The sequence below is a fragment of the Sturnus vulgaris genome, chromosome 1 (assembly GCF_052056855.1).
Source record: "Sturnus vulgaris isolate bStuVul1 chromosome 1, bStuVul1.hap1, whole genome shotgun sequence".
NCBI classification, from domain to species: domain Eukaryota; kingdom Metazoa; phylum Chordata; class Aves; order Passeriformes; family Sturnidae; genus Sturnus; species Sturnus vulgaris.
In genome coordinates this window covers 72635318-72655466 of record NC_142243.1, presented here as the reverse complement: position 1 = coordinate 72655466, position 20149 = coordinate 72635318, and the positions used below count along the sequence as shown (strand labels likewise).

Here is a 20149-nt window from a genome sequence, read left to right as displayed (position 1 = left end):
GGGGCTAGCTCCACTCAAGGACTACTGCTTAAGTCAGTCCTTCCCTGAAAATCCACTTCAAGTAGCCATTTTCTTATAAATCCGTCTTCTGTGATTATTTGTTGGAAACAATTCCTAGATCAAAGTACCTGTAGGTGTAGAAGTATTGTGTTGTTATTAAGCTAGTGTGGATCTGATGTAAGAAAACATGTTATCCAATGTAAAGTAAAAGTTGAAAGGTCTTCTCTAATGTGTTGGAAAGATGTGACCTCGGCTAATGGGACATGTGGAAGGAACTAATATTTAAATTTTTTTTTACTGAAAGTTAAGCAGAATTGTTGTTTACAATTGATGTTGTGGATGGGTAAATCATCAAGGATTGAGTGGATTGTAAGTAGGCAATCTGTTTAGTTTTCTGACTGAGATGAGGGGGAATATGATTTTCCACTTGTAACGTGTTTTCATATATGTATGGATGACTTTTTGTTCTACTAGCTTGGACTTTTGATCCAGGAAAAAGAATCAGCAGTTTGAATAGGAAGCTGAAGCAAATTGTTTCTAGAGATGAAAGAATTCTGTGGAGCAATGCTTTAACTGAAATGAGGGAAACAATATAGCCATATTAGGGATTGTAGTAATGGTAGAGTTTAAGATACTTACCTTTGCATGATCCTTGACATTTTTGATCTTTCATCTTGTGTCACTATTGGTTTTATGTCCTCAGAGCTCTGATAATGAGTGATAGTGCCTTAGGGACATGTTCCTGTATATATCATGCTTCTGATGCATTCGTAAGGTCAGCTGAATTGTCAATACTTCCTTACGTGCCTTCACAGTTCTAGATAGAACTCTCTTTTTATTTTATTTCTGCTTGTGTTTTTTATATCTGGAGTGACTCTCTCAAAATTTTTCTTTCAGCCTGAGAAGGAACAAAGCACTGACTAAAGCTAACAGGCAAAAAAAGCAGAACTGAAGAAAGATTACCTCTGCTTGCAGGTAAATAATTAAAAATAAATATAGCTTCCTGAATCTTTGACAGCAGCACTGCCAGCCTTTTTAGTTAGTAACAAGTTTTCAGTCCCTCTCCATTTTGATTAATAATAAAATTTTAATTTATTTAGTAATTAATAAACATTTCTTCATCTTCACCAGCTGCTAATGACATGTATAGTATGATAACTATATAAATTTGCTTTCCATATAGAATTCATGCATTTCCTTACTCCTAATACAAAGAAAATTGTGAGACTTGAGACATAAAGATAGGGATGTAACGATAATAAGAGAGAGAGAGAGAGGAAGAGGGAGAGGTAGAAGATAATAATCTTCTGAAGAAGAAATTCAGAAGGTAAAATTTTATCATCTTTATATTGGAGTATGTCCAGATCATTAAATACAATCCCTTTGAAATCTGCCTAACTACCTAGGCAGAAAGTTGCTCTTCAGTGTGAGAAGAGGTGACAAATTAATTTCTCCTCATTTTACACACTAGTTATAATTGATGTAGGATAGGATAGGATAGGATAGGATAGGATAGGATAGGATAGGATAGGATAGAATGCTCTCATGAATGGAGAATGAACTCAGGTAGCTATGGAGAGGCAATGATTAGAACTTTACAAACCCCACCATTAACCTTCCAATCTCTTAGCTACGTGAGCCCATGGCAGCATCAGCAAAAGGCAGTGTGTATCAGTGGCTCCTAATAAGGTTTGTGTCTTCCCTCCAACTGGGAATGAGTGTTGATTTAGATGGGGATGCACACCTATGAAGTGGAGCTGCCAGCTTTCCTAGAGGGATGGGTTTACATTCTGCCGAAAGGTGGGAACGAGGAATGGGGAAAGAAAGAATTTGAAATGCTGTTCTGGGAACATTAGTGAGAGTTCATCTGTCTGGAGACCTGAATTAAGTATGTCCTTGTTCTACAATTGTTGTGATTAACTTTTTCAGGTATGTTTTGTAGCCTAGTATTGGTTTTGACCAAGGTCAGATTATGGGGAATTTCTGTTGTTGTTGTTGTTATTTTATTTTGTTTGTTCACGTGTTTGTTTTAACCTGGCAGTACATATGCTTTGTTTCCTTTAATTCATTTTTATGCACTTGATTTTAGTTATTGTTTAACTTTTTCCTTTTTTTGGAAATGATTCCTGGTGAAGTAGATGTGCTATGTCTAAAACAGAGAAAACAGATAAACAGAGCAAATCATCAGGTCCTCACACAGATTTAATAGTACTTTTAGTTTTTTGTGTGTATGTAGGATTTCAAAATTGGTTTGACTTTCAAGAAAGTTTTCAAGATCTTCACTGAGAGTGTTCTTACTTTTGAGAGAATTTGCATAATTTTTAAAATTGCTTTCTTACTTGTTTTGACTATGAACATAGCTTTCTTTCAACATTTGTTTTAACTTTGATTTTATTATACTAATTACTTAGAGTGTGAAAATTGCGTAGTGCATTACACCAACTCTTCCCATGGGAAGGTAATATTGTAAAATGGACAGATATGGTACTGTATGTGTAAAATCATCACATATTGAAGAGGTAATTAAATATTGGCTCTGTATAGGTTTATTGAACTTTGAATAGCTGCTTGCTTTTTATTCTGGTGCAGTAACTTCATCGAGTTTTATGAAAGAATGTTCTTCTAAACAGATAGATGTTGCTTGATAGAGGTTAACTTTTTTTGTTTCCCTTCTGTCCCTGTTCTTCCCTGCACAGATTGTGGTTATTATTCCATCCTCCACTTCCACTCACAATGTATCTTATTTTTATACTGCCATTTTATCGCTGTTCTGTTGTGGTAGGTTATATTCTTAATATAGTATTCATTCTACAAAGAGAAAGTCTGCTGCATAGACTTGAACTAAGTACATGGGAGGAACATATTTATTCTAGTTACTTTGTCAGACTTCCTGATTTGTTACTTAAAGGATTCCTTTTTAAATAAACTAAACTTAAGAGATACTGCACATTCTCTGAAATCCTATTTTGTCACCTGATATTAGGAGTTTATTTGACCCCAGTGTCCCGTGGGGTCTCAGTCCTGACCCTGAGTGGCAAACCCTGCTGGGCCTGTGTGCAACACAGTCTTTCAGCATGTGGCAAATTGCAGATCTACAAATGGTTTTAAAGAAAACAAACCAAAACAATTATTATGTTTTAATTTTGATTTTCTTGGTATCTAACAGATGTGGCATTAACTGAAGATTGTTTTGTCATATGTGACCTTGAGCTATAATAACATCTTGTTCTTCATTAATAATAAAAACTTGATTCTTTCATGTTGTTATTTTCTTTACTTCCCTGACTTTCATATCTTCTTTCACCTAGTTATTGTGTTCTTGCAGTTGAAGTATTTGTAAGGAAAATACTACTTTTTTTACCCTTAGGCTTTAAACATAATTAATATATTTATTTAACTGTAGTTACAGAAAATATTTCATAATATAAGAATTTTTGCAAATCAGGTTTTCTGTCTTTTGGTAACCCATATACATTCATAACTGTAGAATATGCAAGGTAAAATTTTTAAGCTGGTTGATGGAGGTTGGCTAGGTCATTAACTCTTGAGTGTTTTCTTGGGTGCACTTGTCCTTAAAAGAGCAAAATAAGTTTTTCATCTTGAAGCTCAGCAGTGTATTGGAAGACTGAGGAGGCAGTACACAGGCTTGAGAGTCATGTGGGATTTAGAAGAGGTATGATATCCATTCGCCTGTGGCAAATTTTAGTGCTGGAATCAAGGAAATAACAGCAGAATAGTTAAAAAAGAAATACATTAATAGAGGAAATAAGTTTACTAAAAAGACTAGGGTAAAGGAAAGCAAACTGAAAACGTTTAGCAGTTTTCATTTTTGTTTTACCTTATGAAATTTGGTCTGTTGCTGTGAGACCTACTGTATTGAGACCAGATACTGTGACTTGCTGGCAGAGCCTTCTGTATTGTTTTCAAATCTTGCTGTTCATGAGAGTCCAGCATTTTGTGTAGGTTAAACGGGTTGGAATTAACTCTGTCATTTAGAAACTGATGTGGTGAGTTGTTTGGGTTTCTTTCCTTTTACAATATGGAAGTGAATACTGCACTCTGTGTAGGCTAGCTGCTTTGCCCTATACTTGTGTTTTATTTCTTTTTTTTCATGCATTTTTTGTGTTTGCAGCCTATGTGATTTGGGATCAAATGTAAATGATGATACAGAGTTTCTAAACAAATTTTGTGTGCTGTAACATAGTATATATTTGCAATTATAGCTTAAGATTTTGGGTTAAGAGTTCTTGACAGATGAAGGGATCTTCTGCTTCTAACCACAATAACAGTAAGGGAACACAGCAGCTTAAGTCACTAGCACATAAATGGGAGAATAAAAAAAATCTGGTTGTTAATTTCTGTTTCCCTCACTCAACAGAAAAGAGCTTCGGTGATAGGGAATTGTACAAAAACAGTAAAGGTTTTCACATTATCTAAGAAATAGTGTTGTAGCAAACAGAATTTACTTCTTAGTAGGTCCCATTTAACATTTCAAAGATAGTGGGCTGATAACAGTGTTTTAAAGTATAAGAAAGTATCTCTTTTTCCCTCAAGAGCAGTATTAGCACGAGGGTAAATTTATAGGACTCAGTTTTTACTCATTGTACCTTAAACTATAAGTCTGTTATCCTGTAACTATGCTATACTCAGGCAAGGGCTGAGTTTAAGAACCATTTCTTATATGTCTGGACCCAGTAAAAACACCCCGGTAACCTTGTTTTTAATTGGATGCCTAAAAGTGGCTCTGCAGACAACTTCCCTGTCAAAATGAAACAGAAGAAAGGCTGTAGGGATTTCAGTCATCATTTTCTGGCATCTCTCTCTTTACATCTCTTTCATCACACACAGTGGTTGAGAGAGAAGGGGCAAGCATACTGGGAAATCATTTCATATTCCAATTCAGGATTTTAGGGCTCCATGAGAGATGATTTTGCATTGCATGGGGATAAAATCCGGAAGCTCTGACTCCCTGGTCATGAAGTTCCCAGTGGCACAGTGGAGTTGTCCAGGGCTTCTGAGTAGGTACAGTGAAGGAGACCTGAGGTGTGGTAATACAAGTTGTAGTAGCACCATTCCCTTCCCATTGGCTTTAGTGTTCTTCTCCAACATGAAGTAGAAGGAGCTGATGAATAAAAAAAACCCTTTTCCAACAGTAAATGCTTGAAATCTGTCTTAGAATAGGAAGATGTGAGTTGGACAACTAGGCAGCACTACATACATAAATGTTATTGAAACTATGTCAAAACACAATTTTTCATTTCAGCTTGTGTCCCTGTATAGATGGAATGGGAAGTTTCAGGCATAGACACTTTTCTTCCTATTGAAAGCTGACAGCTTCAGATTTCATTTAACTGACTATTGATTCTTAAACAGGAAAGATTATTTTTTAAAATTTAATTTCCTCTGTAATACTCATTGCATTTGAGACATTATGCAGTGGCTATTAAAAGTGATGCATATATTGAATTCCCAAATAAAGATTTTAGAGCAACCCCTGCCCATCTCTGTTTTAAATAAATGAGAGCCTTTAGGCTGATCTGAAAGGACATTTGCTGAAACCATGGCTACAAAGCACCTGGACAGCACTGGCAGATGAGTTTTGAGATGCTAGAATTAAATTACCATTTTTAATACAAATATGTAGTGAAAAAGAGAATGTGAAAAAACATTGTTAATAAGAATTGAAGCAAAGGCTATTCAGACACGTTTCATAAATGTTATGTCCAGTTTACTGAAGTTGTTTGGCAGTTGTGATATTGCATTTCAAATGTAACTAGAAATAGATATTTGATCTGAGCATGGAGTCTTTTTTTTTTTTTTCTTTCGACTACATGAATTTGTCTTTCTGTTAATCTTAGGAAGCCTTATAAATTTAGTGACATTTTACATGCTCAGGTATGGCAATATATTGTTGCAGGGGTGAAGAGTGGGACACATAAATAAATTTATAATGAATGTGTATGTGTGTGAAAGAGATGGTTGAAATCTTTTAAAGCTAATTGATGTAACAGTAATGTTAGTAGTCAGTTTTCCTTCCAAACCTGGAGTAGCCTCTAATCCACCTTTATGGAAAAGATTACTTAATTTTATGCAATGTAGTCAACTGTCAAATAATTAATTTAAAATTCAGATCTGAGGGGAAATACAAAATCACAGAATCTGTAGACTCATATGGAGTCCTCTTCACTTTCACACTGTTGGAGTGCTTTTTGATAAAGAAGAAAGAGGATGGAGTAGCAGCTAGATGTCTGGAACTGATCCACAGTTCATTGAATTAAATTGAATTTTTTTTCATTAACTTTGATCATCCTTGGATTGAACTGGTATGCATATGATTTAATTAGTAGCAAGCTCAGGAAATGCTGGGATGTTGGCTTTTCTAGTTCCTTACCTACTGAGATGGTAATTACATAAACCAATACATTTGTGTGTCTATGATACAGCAAGTGCAGAAGTACCAATAGTTGGCTTTCCTAGTGGTGGACCTCCATTTTAAAGAGATATTTTATGCTAAACCCCTTTTTCTTTCTTTCTAATGATAAGATCGAGTCTTTTATTCATTATACAGAAAAGAGATCTATTTCTATGTCGTTGAAAATATTTTTATGCTGGAAAAGGGAGCAAATTGTAGCTTTATTCTATGTCTAATTTTGAAATACATTAACACCCTTTCCCTTTCCCACATGTTATATTTAACATTAAGGGTTAAAAATGCAGTTTTGATAGGTTCTCTTTGCCTCAGAGCAATTAGAGAGCATATCAAATGTTTAATTATGCAATAGAGTATGTTCTTATAATGGATCATATTGAAGGTATCTCTATTAGTGCTGTCATTTAATTTATTTTTTTAAATTATGTAAAACAGTGCTGCTTCATATTGGGATGCGTTTACATTTATGCAAGCTTGAGAAGCAACCAGAGAAAACTCCTCTGCTAAGGGCAAGTTTATAGTCAAAGCTGTTGGACAGTTTTAGTTCAGAATGGCTAAATTTCTCATCTGAAGCATTTGAAATGTTTTTACCCTGAACCAGATTTCTACCAACTTATTCCTTCCTCTATTGTACATTTTTAGGTGAGCTTCCCCAGTGCCTTTACCTGGGGCAGTTGGTGAAGTTAAAAGTCCTGCTTGGGGCTCAGGAGGTAGGGTGGGCCATGGGTGTTGACATTGGACACAGAGATTCCATGTAGGTGTGTCCTGTCTGCTTTGGGAGACTCTGCTGTGAGTCTGAATGATTTACTGTCTAAAAGGTTATGAAAGCTACCAGGCTTCTTATGGATTAGTAGCATAAATAGGAATAGTAGGTATAAAAATCAAGGGAGGAAGGCTTGTAAACTAACACCACACTTCCTCAATTTAGCAGCTGTGTAACTAGTCATAAATCTGTCACTTGGGTTTGCTTATACTTTTGGTAGTTTGCACCCAGTTTTTAGCACAATAAATAAGAATTCTCTAAGGTGTCGGTTGCATACCTGTCAATGAAAACTGAAGAAAACCTGAAGAAATTAGGTCTGTGTCAAAAAATATTAAAAGGAGCCTTGATTTTTTTTGTCACTTGCATTTAAGAGTTACTGAAGCAACATTAAATACTATACCAACAAGATGCTGAAGTTTTAGGTGGTATTTTCTCTATTGCTTTACAAGAAAACTTTTTATAATAACTGCAACATAACACAGGACATAGGCACCTTTTGAGGCAGACATTACCTTCTCAAATGAGCATGACATATGCTTAGGCCATGCTGATGTGTTATTATTTATCATCTGCAGTTATTTTGGAGTGTATTAAAAATTATTTGTATGCTTGAGAGAGTGATCCAGACAACAGAAAAGGAATTAAGTAGGTGATCTAAGTATTTATTTGTTTTATATGTTTCTAGCTCCTGATTGATGAGCTTATATTGCTACTTAGGCATTTGAAATTGAGAAGGGATGTTGGTAAGCAAATGGTTTTTCTCATTTGCCTTTGTTTCACTAAAAATTAATAATTCCTTTTAGAAGGAGAGCAGTATTTTTGAGGTACAAATCTGAGAAACAGGCAAGTAAAAATGTATACACAGTCTACTTCATTGGTGTCAGACAGAATTAAAAGCAGGAAAATACTCTTTAATGTATTATGTAATGTATTGTGAAGCAAGATATCCTGTCTTGCTTGTTATATATTTTGAGACAGCATAGTTAAAAAATCAAGGTACAAATTATTGTACAAGTTGGGAAAACTTTTCTTACTCTGTCACAAACCTTCTGTTTGATGACTGCCACAAGAATTTCTAGGATATAATTGAAAAACAGTTGTCTAACCTGTACTGATTAGGAGTTGGAATTGTGCTTGAATATGTCAGTTCATCAACTTCTCTGCTTCTGAAATAGCTTATTGTTTCTGTGTGTTATTCTGCCTGTATTGTTTTCTGTGTGTTTCTACTGTTTCAAAAAAAAACCATCATCATTGCTGTCATACCTCCCAATACTTTTGAAAAAGCAAACCCTTAAAAAGCAATGACTCTCTGTCTTCTGCCCAGGATCACCCTTATTGCAATGTGCAGTTTGTGTTGCACAGCCCCCTGTACATGTATGGTTTGACTCTACAAAGTCTCTCCCTCAATCCCTGCTCATCTACAGTGAAATACAGTGGCAGCTTGTTTCAGATTCCTGGTTGTTAATCAATCTGTTCACACTTAAATGTGTTGCAGCCCGGTGAAAGCAGGGAGTATCCTGGATGAATGATTTGAAAGAAGTGAAGTGAATGTACGTAAGTGCAATCTGCCCCCAGAGTGGCAGATTGCTTTAGCAGTGACCTTTATCGGTGAGAACAGACTAAACTTGTATCATTTTTGAGAACCAGAGCGCTACTTCCACTTAAGCTGTTGCTGGGTGCGATGTTTTGCCATCACTTTTTGGAGACACTGTTAGGTTGAGTTTAATACTTTTCTTAAAAACTCCAGGTTTTAAGCACAAAGGCCTAAGGAAACTATGTCTCCAAGATGGTATTTGTGCATCTGCTGTCAGCCCTCTTTTTTCCGCTTCAGTTAAATTTCACACAGAATGTCTGGGTCACCCGAGACAGCAAGGTACAGGTGGTGTGTGAGAATAAAGGGCTTAATGAAGGAGATAAACCCTATAAACTGCTCAGCCAAAGCAGAAGCAGCAGGATGAATTTGTCCCTTACCACTGAATCTCCAAACTAACTTTGCCTCCAAACACAGAGAAAATAAACTTTTGCTGTTTCTGCTGCTTGCAAAAGAAAGCTTACTGTAAACCTGAGAATGAATTATGTTCTGTTGGCTGTTGCATCTTACATAAGAGGAAAATAGAACAGTGCTGTCTGAAACATTTTAAAAGAAGTAAGAATGGCTGCTTTAAGAGAAAACATTGCATATGTTGTCTTCTAGATGCAGAAGAATAGTATGTCTAGAGGAGAGAGCTTGAGACAAATTATGCTTGTTTTCACAGTCTCTGAGATGATTAGCAAATATTGGAATAAAAATGATAATCAACTGTAAATGTAAACTCTTGGATTGCTGCAGAGGGAAGAGGCTGCTTAGACAACAAACCTTACATTAACAGATCTACTTCTTTAAAGCTGTCAGTGTGTTGCCATCATCTGGAAAAATATACACAATAGCTCATCATAAACCTATCAACTTTTCTGCATTAATTAACATCTCCATTTCTGATATGACATCTGAAATGAATTACTTTAAAATGAAAAATCTCCTAATTTTGTGCTATAACACCCTCCTTTCCTCAGTTGAATTCTGAATTACAAATACTCTAGATGTTTGGAATGAAAATCCATAACTGGGAAAAATAATTTTTAAAAGGCGTTCAAGAAATCGGTTAGTGTTTGACTTTTGTAGTGTGGATAGCCAGATGCAAAAAGAACAGGTAGGACATTTACAGTGCATCATGTACTACGGGTCAGGTGTAGACAAAGTAGATAGAAGTAAACAGTAAGTGCAGTTTCTAAGACTTGAGAAGTAGATGTATAAGTGTGATATTTTCTTCTGTGTGACTTGTGAACCTTTACTCTTTCCAAAGTTTTGCACATACAGTATCTTCCTATTTTCCCTCCTTGAAAATATCGGTTAGGCCAGCTCTAGGCTTGCTTTTGTGTATTAGCAGGCAGTTGTGTGGATCTCTCTATATGAAGAACTCATGGTGGGGAGAGCACTAAATCCAAATGAGCCATAATTAGGTTGCCCAGAGAAGTTGTGGAAACTCTTTTGCTGGAGACTTTCAAACCCAGCTGGGGAAGTCCCTGCGTGACCTGGTTTGGACAAGGTTTTGAACTAGGCTACCTGCAATGGTCTCTTTGAACTGAAATTATTCTGTGATCCTGTAGTTCTGTGACATACAGAAGTAAATCTTGCATTCATTTCTAAAGGAGATTGGTCTGAGGGTTGTCTTCAAAAGTCATCCCTAAGCTTAGTTCTGAGACTGTCCATCTCTTATACTGTCATTAAACTTTGCTTCCCTTGTGGACAGTTTTGCTCCTTAGTACACTGTATTGGCCATGAGAGGTTAGAAAATGGGAGATAGACCTTCACCATAACTGATGCATTAATTCTCTGCGGGACTTGTAACTGAGATTTTAGGCAAGGCTGTGCATGTTGTGAGTGTCTTTGATGGGGCAGAGAATTCTAGTTGTTAAGTAATTGAGTTGTTTGTATCAGGAGCATATTATCCTGGAGCTCATACTTCTTTCTGAGATGGCTAAGTTGCAATTTCTGATTTCTAAAAGAGAGGGCTTATACATCCTGAAAGCAAGGTTCAGCACAAACTCTTTTCCATCTTTTTTTCATTTGTTCATCTCTGCAATTTTGCAAGGGCGTTTAAAATTTCATTTCTCTAATCTCCCATTAATACTGATAAAGCTGCTCCTTTGTGGTAACTGTCACCAGCGAGATGTAAGCAGTAATTAGGAGTAATTACCCAATTTGAGAATTGGGTACCTGCTTTTCCCGTTCCAGGAGAAATTACTGCAATTCCAAAATATGGTGGAGAAATGCAGCTCTCGCTATATTTTCTGTATCTGTCAAAGTTTTTTTGAGCTGTGGAAATATTCCAGTCTGTGCTTCAGCAATTAGTAGAGTAAGCCATCCGATGCAAATTTGATTGCTCGAGCATTACAGTACATGGAAAAATGCTCTATGTAACTTGAAGTGGTTTGACAGAGTGGGACATACTTTTGCAGTCCACATTCCCCATGTGCACATCTGCAGAAAACACACAAACACATGACCCCCCCCACCTCACCACTGTGGCCAAACCATCTGCCTTTTGAAGTTCCTGCCTCAGGTGTGCATGGTCAAGCCAGGAGCTGCACTTAGGTGATCTTATTCTGTTCCTGAAAGTATTCAAAGTACTTTGATTTTAAAAAGAATGCTCGTGATTTCATATCAAATTGTTTTCCATTCCTTGAAATATGAGGTGCTGTATAAAAAATAGAATAAAAAGCTAGTAGAATTTTTTGAGGCAAAGCATATATAGGTAATAAATTTACATTGTGAAATTATGTTTCACTATACATCACTCTTAAAATGTAGTATCACTAGAACCAAGGATATGCACCCATCAAACTGTACCCGTTCAGAGCATCACTGATGATACTATATAAAGATGTCATCACCAGATGTGAATACAAAATTCTTAGCAAACTGTGGTTATACTTCCTACTGGTTGCTATTAGAGGTTCCCTTCTGATGACACATCTAGCACCTTCTGATATTTACAATCTGTGATTTGCGTTTGGAACTAAGCTTTTACCCTCATAGCAAGACAGAGCATAAACAGAGCGAGATATGAAGCAGCATTTCTATGGAAAGTTTTTTGTCGTAATTCTTGAGAGTTCTCTGGTGATCCCAGAATAAATTCCTAGATACAAATATACCACAGCCTGGGGGATGAATGTGTACCAGGCACTGATGACTGCTGTGTAACACAAGTAGCCTTGTGTCTTAGAGTCATCATAATCCCTTCTTATATAAGATAATAAATAAACATAAGTACTTTTAAAAAGCTGATTCTTGAATATTCAGGGCTAAAGGGTCTTGGCTGACCAAGGGTCTACTGCTTCTTGCAACAAGAGAGATCCCTGCCATTGCTTAGTAGTAACAGAATATTTTAAAAGTGGCGTGAAAAACCTGAAAACCTTTTATTACCATCTCTAGGTGCTACAGAAAAAGATGTTGGGTTCTCTTTATGACTTCACTTTCTTTTTACTAGTTGTAAGAAAAAAATGCTTTATATATTTTGTCAGTGAAATGCTGAGTGTCCCAAGATGAGATAACCTCAACAAGAAATGCACAACCTTTATTACAATGAACAGCTTTACCCAGATGACTTATTTGCTGAAAATAATTAAGGATGTCTAGGTAGCTGAAAACTCTGATCTACTGTGCACTAAGAGCATCTGGTTTGTTCTGAGCATTTGTTTGCTTTGCTCACAGAAGTTTCTTAATTTTCCAAGCCAGCCAGGAAAATCAGCAGAATTATTTAAGCAAAACTCCCCCTAGCATACTATGATAAGGCCAAATAATTAGATTCACACCCTTAGAGTAGATACACATCTTAAAAGCAAAACCAAACCCCCTTGATTCAGTTGACACAAGTTGTTTTCTGGTATAATATGACAAAAACCAGTCTGTTTCACCTCTCTGATAGCAGGCTGGTTGGATTTTGCCAGCATTAGGACTGTTAGCCTAGAAAAACTCTGATATTCCTGACCTAGAGTGGGAACTGAAGTAACCTGGTACCAGCATCAGCAAAGATTTCATGCATTTAATTTGTTCTTCCAGTGTGGCTAAAAGAATTCCACTTCACAGGTCTAATTCCTTAGGAAGGAATCCTTTTAGGCTGGTAGATACCATACTTTTAAAGGCATTTTTTCCCAAATACCTGTATTTGTCAGTAGAAAGAAGCCAAGATGAGTTTAATAAAAAGATTCAGTGGTATGAGAAAATGGAGATTTCATACTCACTGTGTTGTTGATTACCCACTGATTGCTCTGTTTATATGAAATTAGGACTATTTTCTAACTACTGGCCTTTCAGGCTCTGATTCAGATATTTAAATTGGAAGAAGTCTGTCTGCTGCTTGTACTTCTATAAATTACAGTTTCCAGAAGTGTCATTTTTATGGGTGGGCAAGTTTGCAAGTTTTATTTTCGGTGACCATTACTCAGTCTGGTAACCTGGGTGGAGAGGCAAGGGAGGAAAAACTCTGCTTTTGCAATGTAATGAACAGATACCAAATAATTCTGGATATGTTCAAGAAAAAAGATCGGTTAAACAAAGCTGGAACAATTTAAGGTCTCATGTGTGATAAAATTTCATGTGGAAGAGGAATCATAAAAGAGCAAAAGCTGAACCTGCTGAGACAAATAGAAATGTTTGTTCCTAGGGAGATTTTTCAGTCTAAATTCTATAATCCTGAAATATTTTCGAGTCTGGGTAGAGTAATTCTTACTAACTAGTTGATTTTAAAAGAAAACTATTAAACTTCTTTTAGCAAAGTGAAAGGTTTTCAAAGATTAATGTTTAGGAATATGTCTGGTCAGGTGATTACAGTTTCTTCTAGAATTTATTTCAGTGTTGTGCATGCTAGAGGCAGGATGCCCTGCTCTGGGTGGTCCACAGAAGACCATTATATAAACGGTATGGAATGGTGTCAGTGGAGTGATACCACTTACAGACATGCTTTTTTCTTACCATAATGAGAACAGTTTAATAAATAAATAATAACGCTTGATAAAATAAAAATATATGTTGTATCTTTAAATAACTTTTTTTTACCATTCTCAAAGATGTTAGGAGAAGACTGTGGCACCAGCTGCCTCTCTTCATTCCTGTAGCACAGGCAGAATCTGTCTGCCATGGCAATGGACCTTACTCGTATTGAAACATGGGTGTTTTAAATATAAAATGCAGTCAACAGAAGGAGGGAATAGAAGGAATATTTTGTTACTAACATTGAATGATTACCATTATAAAAGTTTTAAATTTTATCCTGGCTAATTTTTATAACAGAAATTAAAACTTAAGGATGTCCATTTTGCATTCAAATTTTCAATGATTCTAGCTTTGCTGAGTTTCCTAAAATACTTATTTAAAAACCCAAAGTACCTGTTTTAGTTGGACTGGAAAGGGAATGTCATGTGGAAAATGCTACAGTTAAAATCCTGAAACTTGACCTTGAAAGTTTGTTTTCTTTAGTGGTAGGCTTTGTTTGTTTGGATTTAAACTGAGCCTTCTGTTTGGTTTTGTATCAGAGAATTTCTGCTCTTGTTTTTTCAAAAAGCGTAGGCCAGTTCACAGGTGAACAACATCGTGTTGGTGGGTTTTTAGTACTTAACTGTGTGTTCATGCTAAGGCAGGGAGTACAAAGCAGTAGAAATAATGTACATGGTTATACTGTAGTGTTGTCTTTTGTGATTGAGCTGGAAGAGCCAGCTGGTGCTTGGTAAAGGTGCTTGAGTCTACAGGAACCAGTGCAGTACCTGCTGGCTTTGTTTCGGTGAAATGCTGTTTGGGGGTTTTTAAAAACCTGTTGTAGGAGCTATGAAGGAGCTGACCCCATGTGTATAGACATTTACAGAGCTCTGGCATGTGTGGATACGTGTTTGCTCACATTTTGTGAGTTCTGTCTCCTCAGAGCTGTTTTCTGTTGTCTTCTTTCCCTTCATACCTGTTTGTATAGGCATATTTTAAGTTTAATTCTGTCATATTTTTGCCATATGAAAGCCAAAATTTAATGCAAAAAGATTTAAGTGAAACATTTGCAAAGATGGTAATAGCTGTGTGCAGGCTGTGTACAGTGGCATGTCCTGGATAATTTTGTGTGACTCCAGATTTATATTGCCTATATGGAAGTGGTAGAATTGAAGATATTAAACAGACAAGAGTATTTTCCATCTGTGTATATCATCTGTGAAAAATAAATACACCACTGAATCAAAAGTCCAGCTTGGAAGTGTCTCAGTTTTAGCAAGTTCGAATTTCTGTTCCATACTCCTACCCCTTCATTACATAAGCAGTGGTTGGAGTTGATAAAGGTTAGTGCAAAAGAAGAGGCATTTTGCTTTCAAACTCATGAAGGCAGACCCATCTGCCTGCTTTAGTCTTCTCTTTCATGCCATTTCTTTTTGTAACAGTACATCAGGAGACCTGAGCATTTCTCGTTTTACCTCCAGCCATGTCTGACCTCCTTTCTCAATCCACACTGAGAATCAGCAGAATGGTTACTCTTTGCCATTTGAGACAGACAGTAGAGTAGGTAAACTGATCTTGTACCATGGTTCTTGAAGTTCTTTTTGCATGGAGATACTTTCTGCTGCTGTTACCTCCAGAGGAGTACTAACTTTCCAGACTTTGAAGTGCCTCTCATTCAGGGTTTTGCTATCAATCCATTCAGTTGTCAGAAATATCTTTCTAAAGAAATTTTGAAAGCAGTGGCAATTGCAGAGCATTTGTTTGTTCAAAAGGGAAGTTTTGGAGCTTTCTCTTTTCATGAATGCTAACAGCTACTGACTTGCTTCATGCTTCCAAGGGTCATCTTAAAGCATTATTGTATTCTCAACAAATAGTTGCTAAGCCATGTAAGACCCAAATAAATATTTTAAACAAACAAGTCTGCTGAAAATGTGAGTAGTGCTGAGGGAATTATATTCTTTTGTATTTTTTCTAGTAAGGGTTATTTATTAGGGTGAGCAGATGGGTACTATTCATTTTTGGCAATCATTGATAAGCCTGCTACCTCTCCAGGTGGCTCTACAAAAATGATAACACTGTGGCACTGCTCCCATTTTATTTTTATTTCTCTCAGGCTAGTTAGTCACCTGTCTTGTTCTCCTCATTTAGAGCCATCTGCCGGATTGTTTTGTTTCTGTTTTTTTGATTGTTCTCAATTCTAAAGTCACCAAGGGATCTTCAATAGGGGCTGATGCAAAGTCTTTGTATGCTTGTTGAGTATTGGACTCATGGATATCTTCTTTTTGTCATCTTCTCTGCAGCCAGCTTGCAAGTTTTATTTTCCCCAGCCTGTCCTTAGGAAGTAATCCATGCAACACTGAGTTATTAGTGGACTGTTTTACCACTTTGATGATTAATATAGGGATTCTCTTACATTTTTCTGTTGAAATATTAAAAGAATGAACTATTGAGAGTAGTCCTCTGTTGTATTTATTATCACGAGAGAGCACAAGAACATAAATCTGGCACACAGGAGTTGGACTCAATGGTCCTGATGGGTCCCTTCCAACTCAGTAGACTCTGTGATTCGAAGTTATTAAAACAAAAACTTCATATACATAAAAAATACATTTTAAAAAGTTTAATCAAGAATTTATTTCCTTTCTGAAGAGTCAAGATAGACAATGTTCTTCTAAAATAGAAAACTTTCTATTTTGAGTATGGGAGGTTGTCTAGACTTTTGGACCTAACTGTGTGAGACTAACCTACATCTATTATCAGCATGCATTTAAAATGCATCACCTGGCTGGGTTTGAGAATGGATGAACAAAAGGCTGTACTAGATGCCACATGAAACATCTGTGGCTGTAGGGTCAGGTCACAGTTTCACAGCTCTGCTTCCCTGTGCTTTCATACTCTTCTTTCCATCTTCCTTGCAACCTCATCCTTGCTTCTAAGAGAGCTCAGCTTTCCCATCCCTTTGGGGAGCCAATACTATGCTATTGGACTGTGTTACCAGGTTTCTAGTTGTGGTCACAAATTTTATTGTCTAATATGATATTAAAACTGATCCAGGCAATACTGGAAGAAAGGTGAACACAGATGAACATACACCTAAACCTTTAATGTTTAAGTACATATTGTGTGTGGCCACACATATGGGAAAAGCTGAGAAATCTGATCATCCTGAACTCAGAATTACTTATTTGTTACTTGCTAGTTATAAAGATTATTGTATTATGTTGCTCTTAAACTGCACCGATATAGTAGTATATATAATTGGAACTGAAACTCTATATACTATATACTGCTTTCTTGAATATTTTTATATATATACCAATTCTGCTTTCTTGAATATTTTTACTAGAAAACAATAGGAATATTTTTCCTTGCAGACATCTTGGAAGCCCTCCTCTTTTCCCCTCCAGGCATTGTACTGCAAGCCATCCTTTTGTGGCTCTTGCTCTCAGCTGAATTTTATATTGAATATTGAATTTTATACTGAATACTACCAGATCTTTCTCTTGACTTGTTCCTCCTTCCTTGCTCTTTCTCCTCCTCCAATTAGTTGTGATGTAGTTTGTTCTGTGTAGCTGTTGAAAGAGTTTCTCTTGCCACCAGCCATTTAATTAAGGAGATGCTTGAACACCCCATTATCCTCATTATGGTTACTGCATTATATTTTCATTAACTATCCTTATATCCATTCTTGCTTTCCAGTTTTAAAAAATAGCCGTTGTCACTCGTATAGAAAGAACAGAGATAAATGAGAGATGAAAGATTTGAGGAGCTAAAGAGCTAATTTCTGCATATTACTTTCTTTGGTGGTGGTGGTGGTGTGAAGTTTTATAGTTTATTTTTTTCTGAGTAGTAGTGTAATATCTATTCTGGGATTTATTCCAGTAATAGATTATAGTAATCTGTCAAATCAGCCGTGATTTGAGGTCCCTGAGAAGAGATGCAATCCACATGGGTAGAGCTACTGGATAATCAAGAGTGAAATATATAATATTTACATAATATTACATTTTTGCAGAATATTACTGTGTCCTTGGAACTTTTCTGCATCCCAGTTAGCCTCTGAGGAATTGCTTATTTTATCCATGGCTTTGAACTGTTGGTAACTGTCCTTTTTCTCTATGTGATTATTCTGGGTGATTACTTTGCATTTCTTTAATACTGAGCTTTAAACTACAGTAAAGAGACTGAAGTGATGATAGCAGTAGTTTGTCATTTGGGATGGAGAACCACGTCAACATAGTTGAACTTAGTTTGACCTCAATGATTCCCCTCCCCACTTTAAATGTCAGTCCAAAAAAATTGTATTTTCAGGAAGAATTTCTGTACACAAGGGAATCATCCCAGGTATGTGGATTTTAGCACTGATGACCTGGACTGGTGAACAGAGATATGTATTCCACTTGCATCAGCCAGATCTGCTTGAGGGAGAACTTACATATATTTTCATCACTGGAGTCCGTATTGTTTTTATTTCAGTGTAAGTCACGCACCACAATTTTGAAGTATGATATGGAAAGGTTTGGAGCCACTTTCTGTGGCTCTCCACTAACCTCTGAACTGAGTCCCAGAATGTCTTGGTAATGAACAATTTGGTTTTGATGCAAAAAACCTCTAAATGAATGTGACAGCTGAGGACCTAATGTCTTTCTTCCCACTCCATTTCTCGCAATTCATTCTCTATTCTAATTTTAGAGAAACCTGCCTAGTGGGTATAAAAAAGCCATCTTTTGGAAGAAGATCAAAAGTGTAAACCCCAAAGTAATCATTAGTAACAGGTATATCCTTTCCACTTTAAATCACAGTAGAAATGGGCCATTATCTAAAGCAAGGTGTATATAATGAATTATTTCCCTAAATCAAGCTGACATATGTAGCTAATTACACTGAGGCATTCCTACATTCGTTTATTTAATAATATAGAAATAAAATGTTTCAAGAGAGTAATAAAACAATATAGTCAAATTGGAGGTATTGACCCAAATGCTTTGTGAATGCATATTTTTAATAGGTTTTGTGATGAAACTTGCTCCAGTGCCTTGTTTGAGGCAAAGGAGCCTATCAAATTGAGGAAAATTTGAAAGAGAGAGATTGTCAGTTGTAGATATCCCCCAGTGGTGTTGCATATCTTTATTTATGTATAAAGTATTCTCTTACACTGCAGATGTTCTACTTTGAGCTTTTTTAAGCATCCTACTGTCAGTTAGAGCAGTGCAGCTGCATGAAGCTTCTGACCCATAGGTCAGTGCTCTGTCTCACAAAGAACTCAGATACCATCATCTAATGAAGAACTTCAGCATGGTGGAGGGGGATGGCATGCTAGCAAGGGAAATCTTTGCATAAGACTCATGTCTTTAGAAAAAGAATGATGAAAACATTAAATAAATAAATATATAAATAAACAGCTACTAAATATTTTAGAACTTCACCCTGCTTGGGAATTCACCTTAAAGAAGGTCATTTAGAGATGAGGTAAGTAGAGGAAAAATGCATGTAAACTTTCAGTTCTACAGGTCCTTAAAATACATGTTTTTCTCCTCCTTGTTGTTTTTAATATGAAATAACAAAGTTCAGCTCTTACTGATGTTAAAGTAGGAGGGAGCTTTATATTATCTAGATTGACAGAATGAGTGGGATGATCAGAGGGATTTCATCTGTTCTTTCCAGTAACTTCTGTCTGGGGCAGAGCATAAATTGCAGAGATGTGTTCAATCTGTGTGTAAATACTTCAGTTAATGGAAATCATTACATGTGCTTCCAGGTAATTTTACAGAAAAAGAGAGATTGGAGAGTAGTGTTCCTCAGTTAGCTAGAGAAACAACAGCTTGTAATCAAATACATATATATACATACATATATAGATATGTAATTTGTAGGTGTTTGTGTGTGTTTGTGTGTGTATGCACATGTATACATATGCAAATAGCATGGACATGAATGATTACATGCTGCAGCAAATATGTTACCTGCTTCTGGATAGTATCTATCCAAAATGAAGGTCTATTGATAGATGGGGAAAAATTCTATTTCAACCTTGTTTTCTACCCCATCTGCACCCAAATAAGTGATCTCCTTTTCCAGATGTGTCCCTTTCCACACTGTAGGTGTGCTTTGGGTTTTCTTGCCTTCTTTCCTCACAGATGTGGAAAGGGATCAGTGTTTTCTTATATTCAAACCAAGATTACAAACCAAATACGCTTCATTTGCAAGAAACAAACAATTTAATTGTGTTTCCTATTGTCAGAGATTGCTCTTTAATTCATGCGTGGTAAAGCCAATAAAATGATACACTGACAGTTTCAAAACATGATTTATTTTTCTATGTGTATATAAACAAAGTGTTTTTGTTGGTGGCTGTATTTGCCAGCCACCATTGTTGTTCTATGCTTGGAAAATTACAAATTTCCATTTCTAAGCTTATTCCATAAGGAAAGTATATTTATAA

The 20149-nt window shown here is 36.2% G+C and overlaps 1 protein-coding gene across 3 annotated transcripts in view; it reads left to right on the top strand.

Moving 5' to 3' along the window:
* Window positions 1–20149, top strand: part of FARS2 (phenylalanyl-tRNA synthetase 2, mitochondrial) — a 226269-nt gene that overhangs the window by 5619 nt on the left and 200501 nt on the right. For 2 of the 3 annotated variants that reach the window (XM_088169809.1, XM_088169815.1), the window contains exon 2: window positions 898–975. The exons of the other annotated variant lie outside the window; for it this stretch is intronic. The gene's annotated coding sequence lies outside the window, so the exon portion shown is untranslated. The remainder of the gene's footprint in view (window positions 1–897; window positions 976–20149) is intronic. 3 annotated transcript variants of the gene reach the window in all.